The following is a 12,527-nucleotide window of genomic DNA, read 5'->3' on the forward strand; positions in this document are numbered from 1 at the left end:
CTGCATTCAGAGGGACCAGCCAGCCTCCCCAGACTTGGGGTAAAATGGACTGAGCCACTGAATCGGCAAACAGAAAAGCAAAAAAAAAAGGCAGGAGAAAAAGAAGTAGCGGGGGGGGGGGTAATGAGAAAGGGTAGAGGGAGAATGATGGTGAGGGGATGAAATGAAGGAGGAGGGGGGGGGGGGACAAAGATGAGCACAGCCAGAAATTGACAAGTAAGAGCAGGGGGGCACCAAGAGATGTGTGGTTGGAGGTGCACAAATTGAGGACAAATTGTGGCTTGGGTGGGGGCAGAAAGAAAGAGCGTGAGGAGGGGTGTGAAAGTGGAAGACAAGGGAACGGAGGCTGAGGAGCAGTGGGGAGGATGGAAGGAGCCCAGAGGAGGATACTTGGCTGACTTTCAGGTATGTGGAGGGGCCGGGGGTCTGACAGGGGAGCATTGTAAATGAGGTAAAGGGGAGACAGAGAGGCGGGGAACCGAGGGGACAGTTGGGCCAGCACTAGATTTGGCTGGTATGACCGGGAGATGATGGGGATCCTGCCCAGACTAGCTAAACAGTCTGTTATGTTTTCATTAACCACATGAGATTGTCGGCAAGGCGGGGCGGCAGGCGCACAGTGTCTAAAATTAAATGGATGAGGGTTCATCACTGGGGAGAACTTCCCTCATTACACAGACAACAGACACAATGAGAGCTCACACGGATGGATCCATTGTTGTGGAGGTCACAGTACCCTGCAAAGCATCCGCAGCAACAACACATGAATGAAAGGTCCTACTGAGAATAATCAGATTTAGGGCTTCAGACAGCTCAGCCCATCGTCTGCAACAAGTGAAATCAAGACAATGAAGGTGGGATTGCTGAGAGGTGACGTCAGCCAACAACACGGTTACCAATACATTACTTGACTAATGCGACGCCTGCTATGAAACCATCTTAGTAAAAACCACGGACTGTAAATAAAGATGGACGTATCCTCCGTGACGTCACTCATACGCTTCATTACAACACGATATCTCAGTAACACCTAGAAGCAACTTCTTGAAATTTTGCACAAACATTCATGTGGACTCAAGGATGAACTAATTAGAATTTGTTGGTCTCACAAAACACGTTTTTGACTTTAACTCACAAATTCATACAATAATTATGACTCAATTTAACTCAAATGTCTAGAAAGGATAACATGAAGTGATGACATTTTGCTTCCAAATGGTCAAATGTCACCTTCACTGCAACATCACAATGTTCTGCAAAAAATCTCATGCTGGAAGGGGAAATTGGGACTATACTTCCTGCAACTCAGCTGCTTGGCGGAGAGATACAACCACGAGCCGGAGGCATATTGTTTTCCGGTCGTCTCTCCGTCTCATTCTCATGAACGCAATATCTCAGTAATACCTTGAAGGGACATCTTCAAATTTGGCAAAAACATTTATCTGGACTCAACAATGAAAATTTAGAATTTGGTGGTCAAAGGTCAATTGAACACATTTTGGCCATTACTCACAAATTCATACACTAATTATTATTCAATTTAACTCAAATGTCTATAAGGATAAAATTAAGTTTGTATATAGTTTTGTTCTGTCCTTTTGGAAATACTATTGAAATTACTATTTTTTATCATCCTTATTTATATGTTGAATTTATTTCCTTTTATTTTATTTATTAGTATGTATCGTCCATATTTTACAATGTATCTTATTTCAGAAGTTATGACTTTTTGTTTTATGTTTAATAGTTTTAATAAGATGAAATGGAAAATGTTTTGAATAATAAAGCATTTGAAATAAATAAATAAAATGAAGTGATGACATTTTATATCCAAAAGGTCAAAGGTCGGCTCCGATGTGACATTATAATGTTCTCAAAAACACTCGTGCTGTAGCTCAGGAAATGGAGATTGTGACTTCCTGCAACTTGATTCTAGTTTTTTTATTGTTTAATTTGCCTTAGGTTAATAATTTGGATTGATTTATTAATTTGGTGATTTTGGTTTACTCAATTATTCAGCTCACAGATGATGTATTATTCATGTATTTACATTTTGTAGCAATAGATCCCAAAGATGTTTGTCTCTCTGGTTGCCTGGATTTCTTTGATCACTAAGTGATAGATTATGTGAGCACGTTTGATGTAGTTTCATTGAGGATATTCCAAATCAAGAATTGGGCTTTTATTACATAACCATACAGGTCCTGCCGTGTAGTTGTGCTCAAACATTAGTATGAATTTTATTTTTTATGTACTTCAGGGTTAATTGGATTTCAAGGTTAGCACCTGACTCGTCTCTCTCTGCCAAGCTCAATTCTAAGAGGAGACTCTGGAGTTGAACCTGTCAAGGGTTCAAGTAGGCCAGGTGAGGTTAGGTTCAGTGTTTTCATTTCCTTATCAGCGTTTGCTCCGAGTCGTGGACGCCTCTCGGCAGCGGGTCAGAAGTTATTCTACTCGTGCAAAATGTTGAGAGATCACTCGAATGCATGTTCCTCTGTGGTGTTTGGTTAAACTGCCATTAGGAAGATTCATGGCATCAACTGCGGGGGATATTGCAGTGGCAGTTCATATGTGGGATTGATCACAGGAAGCTGTTTATTGCCTGGTAGACAGTAAAGACAGACAGAAGAGCCCTTGAGTTAGGGAGCAACCCTGGCGGAGAGAGGTGACTCAGACAGCTCAAATAACTGTGAAAAAGCTGTTGAACTCCCATTTCAGGTGTATGTGCTCTTCTGTCAAGAGATGATGAGGACAACAGCAGTAATGACTATGACAGTCTGACATGACAAGTGTATTATAAAGGATTGTAGAGTTTGTGTTCGAGTCACAATATGAACAGGTAACATTAGGTTCACATGAATAAGATGCATTCACTTAATGTGTTTTCAGGTCGACGAAGATATCCAAAATAATTTTCTCACAACACGGAGGAGACAGAGCCGAGGCCGAAGGCTGCAGCTCGACAACAGGTGCCCCTTATTGCCTAATCACTGTCACTGCAATGAATTACAGGTCCGGCCAGACCACCTGCCCTGAAAATGTCAGTTCCACCTGGCTGCACCATCAGCATGGATGGATCACTCCAAGCTGTCTGCAGTCATGCCCAAGAAGGAGAATGGGTTTCCACCACAGCAAAAACCTGATGACCTCAATTACCTGCTCACCTGTGCTATTTCACCTGGTCCCCTCAAGCCAATCAAAAGACATTTCTCTTATGATATTGTGATCGCTACCATCACACATGATATTCAATGGCCTTAGCATGATTGGACAAGATTTAATGGTGTATCTGGGACAAGATATCGGCATGTAGAGGAGAAGACTGACACCAGGTTCAGATGGTGAACTGCTCCACAGTGTTGGAGCGTTGTAAGCATTTAGGAGAGTGGACAAAAAGAAGAAATGCAGAAGTGGAGTCCAAAGTTGTGTTGAAAATTTTGAAATCTCACAGATAACAGCCATGATAGATCCAGTGTCTTACTACACCATACTCTGTATGCTTGCACTTTGATTCAGGAAGTAGGTAGCAACAAATTTCATGTTTAAAACCAACCACCTTCTAATCTCCTTAAAAGATTATGCCCCTGGAGTATTTAAAGCACCACTTGCTGGGCTTGTTACTAGCTTTGTGACTTCTTGGAATCACATACACACATCCCAAAAAGGAATCAAGCATTTTGATAGTTGGGATCTTAAACCTTAGATACTTCCATACTGAGATTATTACTCACACTTGATATCGACCATCGCTCACATCAGATAAATGCTTTTAATCTACTAATAAACAATTATTTAAAAAACTTCTTTGATTGATGGATGGAATTTCTGTTTGCATGATCATAATTTGAACAATGTAATTGGTGATTTTGTTGCCAGACACTTAATGTGATAATTTTTTAATACATACTGATTGATTTGAGATTGCTTTCCAAATTGATAGAACTTAGTGACATGTTCATTAATTTTTTAATTTACATTTTTAATTGATTGGAAAGCATTTATTCTTTTGTCAAATTTTAAGCATTTTCATTATTTTTGTATTTTTGATTTTGGGCTCTGATACTTTTCATTCAGCATATGATTGAATACTATTTAGTTCACTCATGACTGATTGCCAATTGCTGTGGTGTGTCTCTTCTCGTGCAGATGACACAAAGCTCGAAAAGTAGCCTTACTGAGCTTGAATCTACCTTCTACATCTTAAAAAGGTGGATTTGTACTAATTCAATACCCTTACTGTTTGATCTCCCCTTCACCTGCGTCACTCCATTAAGAACCATTAAGATCTATGATCTTAACCTCTCAGCCGATACATAAAATATATGCAGGTCAAATAAAATAATTTACTGACTTCAATATTTATTCTTCCTGCTGTCGTGATACAAAAAACATATGTTCATAATTCTACCTTAAAAATAATACAATCAGTGGCATCAACACAGTAATTTTAGTAAATGGACTGGACTGCATTTATATAGCCTTAACGGCCACTCAAAGCACATACATACAGAGTTTCTCTATCACAGACACTCACTCATACACTGACGGTACATCTGGGGAAGTTTGGGGTCCAGTATCTTACCCAAGGACAAATGGACTGGAAGAGCCTGGGACCCAGCAACAGGAGATAGAGTGTAAAAAACACTAAATGATTTCGCAGGTTATCAGCCTGATTGTGTATGCAACACAAGCTAGACACAAAACCCACACATAAACATACAATTCTAACCCATCTGTTACCACAACCTGGCAACCCACAACCTGATTCAAGTGGTGTGTGCAGCTTCAAAACATATATAGGAATTAATTAACTGTTAAATTTACAAGCTTAATAAAATTTGTTAATTTCATTTTCATGTAATGTTTATCAAATAAATGACAAATCAAAATTGATTTGATGAATTTTGTTATGTATTTATTATGTGTGTATGTTATGAATATCATTTATGTATTTGCTTTAAATTAGAATAAATTAACAACCTTAATGTTGGCAGGTAATTTATGATTAATAAATAAGATTTCATTCCTAAGGCTGGTTAATATTACATGAGCTGGAGTTGTATATGATACAATGTGTGTTTACTTTCTACTGCTATGTGCTAACATGCTAGGTTGGCTGTACATTTGTTATGGAGTAGCCAGAGTAGCTACGATGGCTAGGCTAACAAACGCTCCTTTAGCTCAGAGTCACAATGAGAATAAAAAAATACTCCACTGGCATTTCGAGAGCAACAGCAGAACAAAGGAGAAGACTTTAAACATTTCTAGCAGTGGCTGACCACTTTTAAACCGCTTTTAAACGACACCGACACGACTGCCGTTAGCAAACAATATGTACCGGAAAAACCCGAGCGACATAGCAACCGAGCTCGGCATAATCCGCTCCGCTCGTGACATACCATCCTGCCAAAATTACAACCGAGACAGCTGAAGCTCTAAAAACCCAGCTGGTCACTGGAGGCCAGTTTGAAGCAGCCTAGCAACAACAACACAGCTATAACTGCTTAGACGTTTGTTGACACCGACATGCTACACATCGCTAGCTCGGATAGCTTCTCCGCAATCCGACCGTTCAGTTCGTTTTAGAGTAACCATGAGCGCAACAGCGTAGTTCATTCAGATTTAAAGGCATCATAAACCAGCAAGATGGCGACTGTGGGTCTCCCTACCTGTTGAAGCGGTCCTGAAGTCCAAGTCTGTGTCCATTCCTCCATTTCTTTCATATTCCTTTAGTCCATAACGGTCCACGGATAATAATAAAAAACAGCTTCTCAGAAAAGTATCCCAACTTATGAATATTGTCCTGTGAAATCCCGAGCAGGCTGTCCAGCAACTTCAACTTCAACTTCAACTTCATCCCTTGTGTTCTTCTTCTTCTACTTCACTCAGTGTTTCACGGAGGATCGCAAACCAGCTTTAGACGTGTCGCCACCTGCTGCGCCGGAGTGAAAATAAAGAAAATAAATAAATAAATAAACAAATAATAGTGATAATGATGAAGCCCCTTCTCCTTATCATGTCTGTATTATATAATCTACCTCCTACTACTACTACTACTACTACTACTACTACTACTACTACTACTACTTCTACTTCTACTTCTACTTCTTCTTCTTCTTCTTCTTCTTTTGATGTATTATGGCGGCTGGCAAACAGCTGGTGAGTGTATTACCTTCCCTTTCTGAAATGGACAGTGGATGGGATTTACTCTAGTGAATTATACTATATTCTTCTGCTAAATCCGTTTTTTTTTTCCAAAAATTTTAATTTTTTAGGTCAAGTTTGACATAATCTTTTTCCAGTCTGAAGGAGGAACATAAACAATTACATATTTTGTTGTTTCCTGTAGCTACATTAAGATACTCACAGATACTGTTTGCATGTTCACCAATTATCCAAGTGAAGATTTATTAATATTAAGACCATAATATTCTTCACTTCCTCCAACATGAAAACTATTTTTTCGAGCTCTGGCTTGGGGCCTTTGGGTGAGATAGAGGTGTCCCCACAACTTTGAAGGAGCGTTTCTATTTTAACTGGTTCAGCTTTTCGAGCCTTAATGGCACTTTGTCATGTGAAAAGTCGTGCAAAAAGGACTAAACTGATATGCACCAAACTTGATGGAAGGATGTGACATGGGCCGAGGAAGAACGCATTAAAATTTGGGGCAGATCCAAATCATTTACTGTAAAGTTTGTCTAGTGTCTGGTGTATGTTGCTTGGCGGAGGTCTGCCCTTCTAGCTGAGAAAATATATCATATATAACATTTCAGTTATTCATTTGAGTCATTTAATATTGATAACATGTCAAATTTATATTTAAAATCATAGAAAAATATGACGCACATTTTTATTATTTATATAAGCAAATGTATATTGGCTCAAGTAAATAAAAAATGATGAATAAATGATAACTTGCAGAGTATAAAGACGAGTCTTTATATACTTTATTTAATCAGGAAGTCATATTGAGATCAAGAACAGAAACATAAAATCAATAACAGAGAAGAAATATTAATATCAGAAATACAAACAAGTGGACATGTGTTCATATAAACAGTGATCAGAGTGTACATTTAAATGCTTTTAAATATACATTAAGCATGAAGCTATTCATGTGTCCATCAGTACATGCAGAGGGAGCGCACACATACATTGATACATTCTGTCTGTAATTAGACCAAATCTAAAGTGTGGTTAATTAGTGTAGATGATCTTCCAAGTACAAACTAGCAACTCAGGCTGTTTATTGTATTTCCCTCCTGAGATTTGAATCCCTCACTGTCGGCCTGGGGCTGTTTCTCCACCCTCAGCAGCTCTGCCCTTGAGAAATGCCTCTATAACTAAACATATGATCCTCCACAGACCCTGCAGGTTGTAATTCTGGTGGTGATTTGCTGAAAAGAAATCTACTGTAGGTGCTTCTGTTTCTTTTTTTCCTCCCTCCCTTTCTTCCTTCAGCCTTAATCATTCCACAGTGTGAAATAATTTATGGATTACAGGAGGAACATGTAGACTCACTACATCCACTCGGCTCATGTTCATCCTTTCTAAATCCCTCAACTAAATCATGCCGCTTCCTCTCAGCCTTTGTTTGTTTAATTCTGTCTGTGACATCCATCCCACACACAGCACAACATCAGACTGATCAATCAACAGGCTGCTTCATACTGGCTGTCATTGTCAGCGCCATCCCAGAGTCAAGGAACACACTGACAACCTCTGTTTGCATCCTTTCTCCGCTTTCTCTGGGCCTTGAACGGCCCATATAGTCCTCTCTTTGTCCTCCCCACCCGTATTGATGGAATCTGAAAGTAAGCAGATTTGCAACGGATATTAACAGTAGGCTTGAGGAACAATGGCACAAGGTTGAGAACAAATGTGCCCTTTATGTCCAGTGGGGGCCTTGTTCCAAGAATGGAGGGGAGGAGAGGATAGGGAAATGTATGAGGAGGGGTGTATTCTCACACTGCAGATGGAAATGTCTTCTCTCTCTCACACACACACACACACACACAAATCTAAGTCAGACACCACCATGAGCTCATGTTCGACTGAGGCCTAGCATCCTGACAGAGCTTAAAGGAGAGCGTCATACACACAAACACATATCAAACGAGCAGCTGGGAGGTCGGCACCGTACATCTATATCTCCAGCTCACTGCCAATAAGGAAGGTTTTTACTCCGCCCTTAATGGCTCCATCCTTCCATCGCTTTGACAGCATCATGGGGAGTGTTATTGGTCGAAGCTGCAGGGAGCCTCCCCAGACACACAGCCCCGGTCTCTAGCCTGCAGTAATGCAACATCTCAGCGGGGTCAAAGGAAAGTTTGCGCTGACGTGTATTTACGTCTTTCTTCAGTACGTTGTTAACCACGCCGTGTGATGCACTCATTTATGTCCCTCGTGGAGAAATTCCTCTTGAAGTTTGTGAGCATCTTCTCCGTCTCTGATGTGGAAACAACAGCATCTTGGTTCATTTTGTGGCCTGACGACACAAACAGAATATTGTTTCTTTGGTTTTTATCAGCAGATACATTCTATACTTTATATCATGAATCTGATCGTTGAGTCCAGCTTCATTTAAAAAGTACCAATATCTTTATGGAAACACAAAGTCAGTACCATTTCCAACTGGACGTTTACTCTCTGAGGTCACTGGATGTTTCTATAAATATCTTTGTGAGCGTTCAGCGTAGAAATATGGTTTAAACGTTGTTAGAATCTGTAGATTCTCCACCTTCCCTTGCATATTTTTGCGAGATCATACATAACTCATTACCTCTAAAATTTGGTTAAAGTAGAGTGACAGACTCAATGATATTACAAAATTTAATTTTAGGCTTTTATTATCCATTTATCTACTATTTTACTCCGTGGACTTTGGTAAACTCATTTCAAGCACAAAAACAAATTCATCCACATCAGTAAAGGTCTGTTTTCACAAAATATCTGATGAATTTCAAAAACTAGGCTTCAAGTTTTCAGCATTTGGGCCAAATGATCTCTTTGCACACTGAGACGCCTCGTTATAGAAAGAGCTGAGATTGTTCTGGAAATTGTGATATAAAACACTTGGGGATTATGTGATATGCAAACACCCTTTAAAAGGTGCATTTAAGAAATAGTGTAGAAATCGAGAAAATTTCCTAAAACCTCAGAGGGTTTTAATGTTTTTTAAATTTTATTCTTTTGGAAGATTTAAAAATATTTAAGTCACTATGTGTAGAATTCGAAAAACGTCTTTATTTGGTGACTCCAAGTGGTGGCATCAAGAAACAGCCTAGACTGCAAGAGAAAGCATCAAGAGATTACAATTACAAACATATACCACAAACCACACACATAATCATTGTCAAGTATAACTTTGTCACATTAACAAAAAGATTCCTTTTGAAATGTTTTCTGCTGTTGTTGCCCGGAGAGCTGCAACTCTAATGTTTTCTATTGGGCAGAAAGACCAGGATGTTCATCCAGTAAAAGCCCCGCCGCCGCAGCGAAAACCACCCAGACACAATTATTATGTTGCACTGAAGTTGAAGTACCTGTTATAAAGGTCAACAATGAAACTGTTGGTGGATGTCAGCTGGGGGAGAGGAGAGGGTTAAGGTGTTTGTATGCACACACATACAGCGTGGACATCTTTGTTTATTTGCATGCAAACAGTGAACGTAGAGAGGCCGTGGATGACGACGATTATATCCTTTAAAGTATAAACAAATATAAAAGTAGAAGGGCAAAAAAACAGACGATGACAGTTGAAAACATTTGAACTTTGAGATCACGTCAGTATAATGTGATATTTATCTTTCATGGCACCTGATGTTAAGATAAAGGTAAAGAAAAGGATAAATAAAGATTAATAGAGATTAAATTAAATTTCACATCTAAAAATAACTTTACTTTCACATGCTTCTTGTTCATCTCCGGGGGGATATCCATGCCGCAATACCCATCAAACTCCAGAAACTTTTAAGTCTTCTAAATCTTTCTAAAGGGCAAAAAGGCAAACTCGCAGATACCCGAGGGGCTGGAGGGAGGAGGAAATCATAATTTCTCTTAGGCTCTCTCTGCCTCTCGCTTCTGTCTGCGAGTCTGACAAGGTCAGAGCAATGATTCCTCAAGCAGACGGGGAGAGTCTGAAGTCAGCCCAAAGCACCACCCCAGCTGTGATGCTGTCAGAGACGTACAATACCAATATCAAACAATGCCAATGGCCTCCGCTACACTAACGCTATAGAGTGAATGAAGGAATAAAAAAAGGGAAAGAGGGAACAGAACATACATCAATCTGCGGTGAAGCTATTACATATACAGATGTCCAAGTACGAGCCTCGTTGATCAGCAGCTCTGTTTTTGTGAAACGGGTGGAAGGAAAAAACACGTGGTTGTGTTTCCAGTTGGTGACTGGATTTACAAGATATACCTGGTGCAACACTTTTCATATTCATATGAAAGGATGAAAATATGATGAATCATGTCAAAAAATACTTCAGGAGAATAAATTCACTGCCCGGCTTCGACATGTGTTCACTATGCTTTTCCACAAAATACTTTAATACCCGAAATTCCCAAATGTTGTCCAGTTGAGGAGCGAACAAAGGTTTTATTTGACTGTTATTTCTAATTTAATTTACCCTATTCCAAGTTCATTTGCCGCAAGATTGAGCCCTAAAACCCAGAAATGAATTAGCATTTTAGCATTTTAGCACTTCCGGTTCCCTCGTCCTGAAGTCTCTGGGCTTTTGGTTGGATGGCTGAAATAAGGTCTGTGTTTAACCTCAAGACATATTCACGTTTTATTCTACAACATAAAATACATCAGTAAAATAACCCCATCCTGATTTCTTTAAACTTTTACGTCTGTTAAAAAAGGACGGTTGCTCTCAAGTGTCTAAATGTGAAAACAGAGGTTGTCGGGGACGTTAAACATCATCACAGCGATCTACTCATCAGTCCACCTTCACAGCTTCGCTGGGGAAAGTCTTCTGTAGAAGAGGTCAGAGCTAAATCAAACTACAAGTGGAAGTTTAGTGGTGGTGACGTTGAGGTCATGTGACCGTGAACATTAGCTTTTTACTTCAGCTGATTGTATTTCGGCTTCAAACATCATAAAGTGGAGTTTATTAGTGAAGATGATCCTGCTGAACAAAACCTGTCAGGATCAGAAACTGTTGTTTGTCACAGAGTTTATTTTTCTGCAGTAATCCAATGAAAATGCCATTTGGCTTTTTGTGGAGGGAACCAGGCTGATGCTAAATGCTAACCAGCACTATGACCCACAGCTGTTGTTGGAGCACAATAATTCAAACATAACCAAGCACCAGAAGCAGATGATTGACTGACTGATAAAAGACTGAGCTGCTGGCGCCCGTTAACCTCCCCCTCCTCCCAGTCCCCAGGATATCTGGGACCCCCGGTCTGTTCACTGCTGCGCCCCGTTGGTGTTACAGTCCCACAGTATCTTTAGTGGTAGACAGTCATGGCGCACACACAGCTCAGAGCTGGTGGCATTAACTGTAAGTGCTCTGCACCGTATGTGTGGAAACAACCTGAGATTCACTGACCTGTTACTCTAAAAGCGGTTTGTGTCACACTGTATTCATCCATGAGTCGAGCTGCCACTTCACCTGGACCCAGGCCCCTCTCAGTTCTTCTGCAGGGGAGGGGTGATGAGGTCCTGGGCATCGGCTGACACAGCATCTCCCCCCTGTGGCCACATGAGCTTATCTGGGAAAGAAGCAGATATCAGTGGTCTGATCAAAATGTCCTTATATCTGCTTAAAACTAGTGTGTTATAACCCATTTATTACATCTGTATTTACTCTTAGAAACAGGGGCACTTAGAGTGAAGTTTTATCAGATTAGGTCTGAAACTGAATTTAGAAATGATAAGAGCCCCGATGGAATCATAATATTCATTATATTCTATTTGTTTAGAAGCATTTGACTGTTTCTGGGGAAATATAGCAACGAGCTTTTGTAAAAAACAAATTCATTGTATAATCTGTAGGACAGTGAAGATGTCACGTAGTTCAACAGTCACATATGAAGTGACTGAGCAATGACATGAGTCAGAGTCAAACAGCTTCATAGTTCTCATTCTTTCTCTCCTGTCAGAGTTTATCCCGACCCATTTTGTAAATGTGTTTTGAAACACGCTCTCTTATTATTATTATTATTATTATCATTATTATTATTAGTTTCTCATCAAGCCACTCCCCTCTGGACCTCCATGGACACACCAGGAGAGCTGTGTAACAAAGCCCAGTCTTGCACCTTACACATTTATATGCACTGAGATTTGGTTAAATAATGTAATTCAATAAAAGATTGATTGAATTAATTAAAGCCTTTTGATAGCCTTAATTAAACCAGCTTAAATCTTGCAAGCTCAGTTTTACAATGAGACATTAGTCTGGAAAACGTCCGCTGAGAACCGAGGCAGCGAGAAGCCGACAGTGTCAGCACAGCTGATGATGATAATGACAGAAAGCAGCGCCATCACATTAAACCTGATCTCGCCT

General features: G+C 39.9%; 1 long non-coding RNA gene across 2 annotated transcripts; it reads left to right on the forward strand.

Moving 5' to 3' along the window:
• The first annotated feature begins 209 nt into the window (after nt 1-209).
• Nucleotides 210-5,030, forward strand: LOC130167965 (uncharacterized). Of its 2 annotated transcripts, none has more exons than XR_008827353.1 (2): nt 210-405; nt 2,890-5,030. It is a non-coding gene; the product is annotated as an uncharacterized LOC130167965 (long non-coding RNA). The 2 variants fall into 2 exon arrangements; XR_008827354.1 differs by having other exon boundaries at nt 3,013-5,030.
• The last annotated feature ends 7,497 nt before the right edge of the window (nt 5,031-12,527 follow it).

The sequence above is a fragment of the Seriola aureovittata genome, chromosome 4 (assembly GCF_021018895.1).
Source record: "Seriola aureovittata isolate HTS-2021-v1 ecotype China chromosome 4, ASM2101889v1, whole genome shotgun sequence".
In the NCBI taxonomy this organism is placed as follows: Eukaryota; Metazoa; Chordata; class Actinopteri; order Carangiformes; family Carangidae; genus Seriola; species Seriola aureovittata.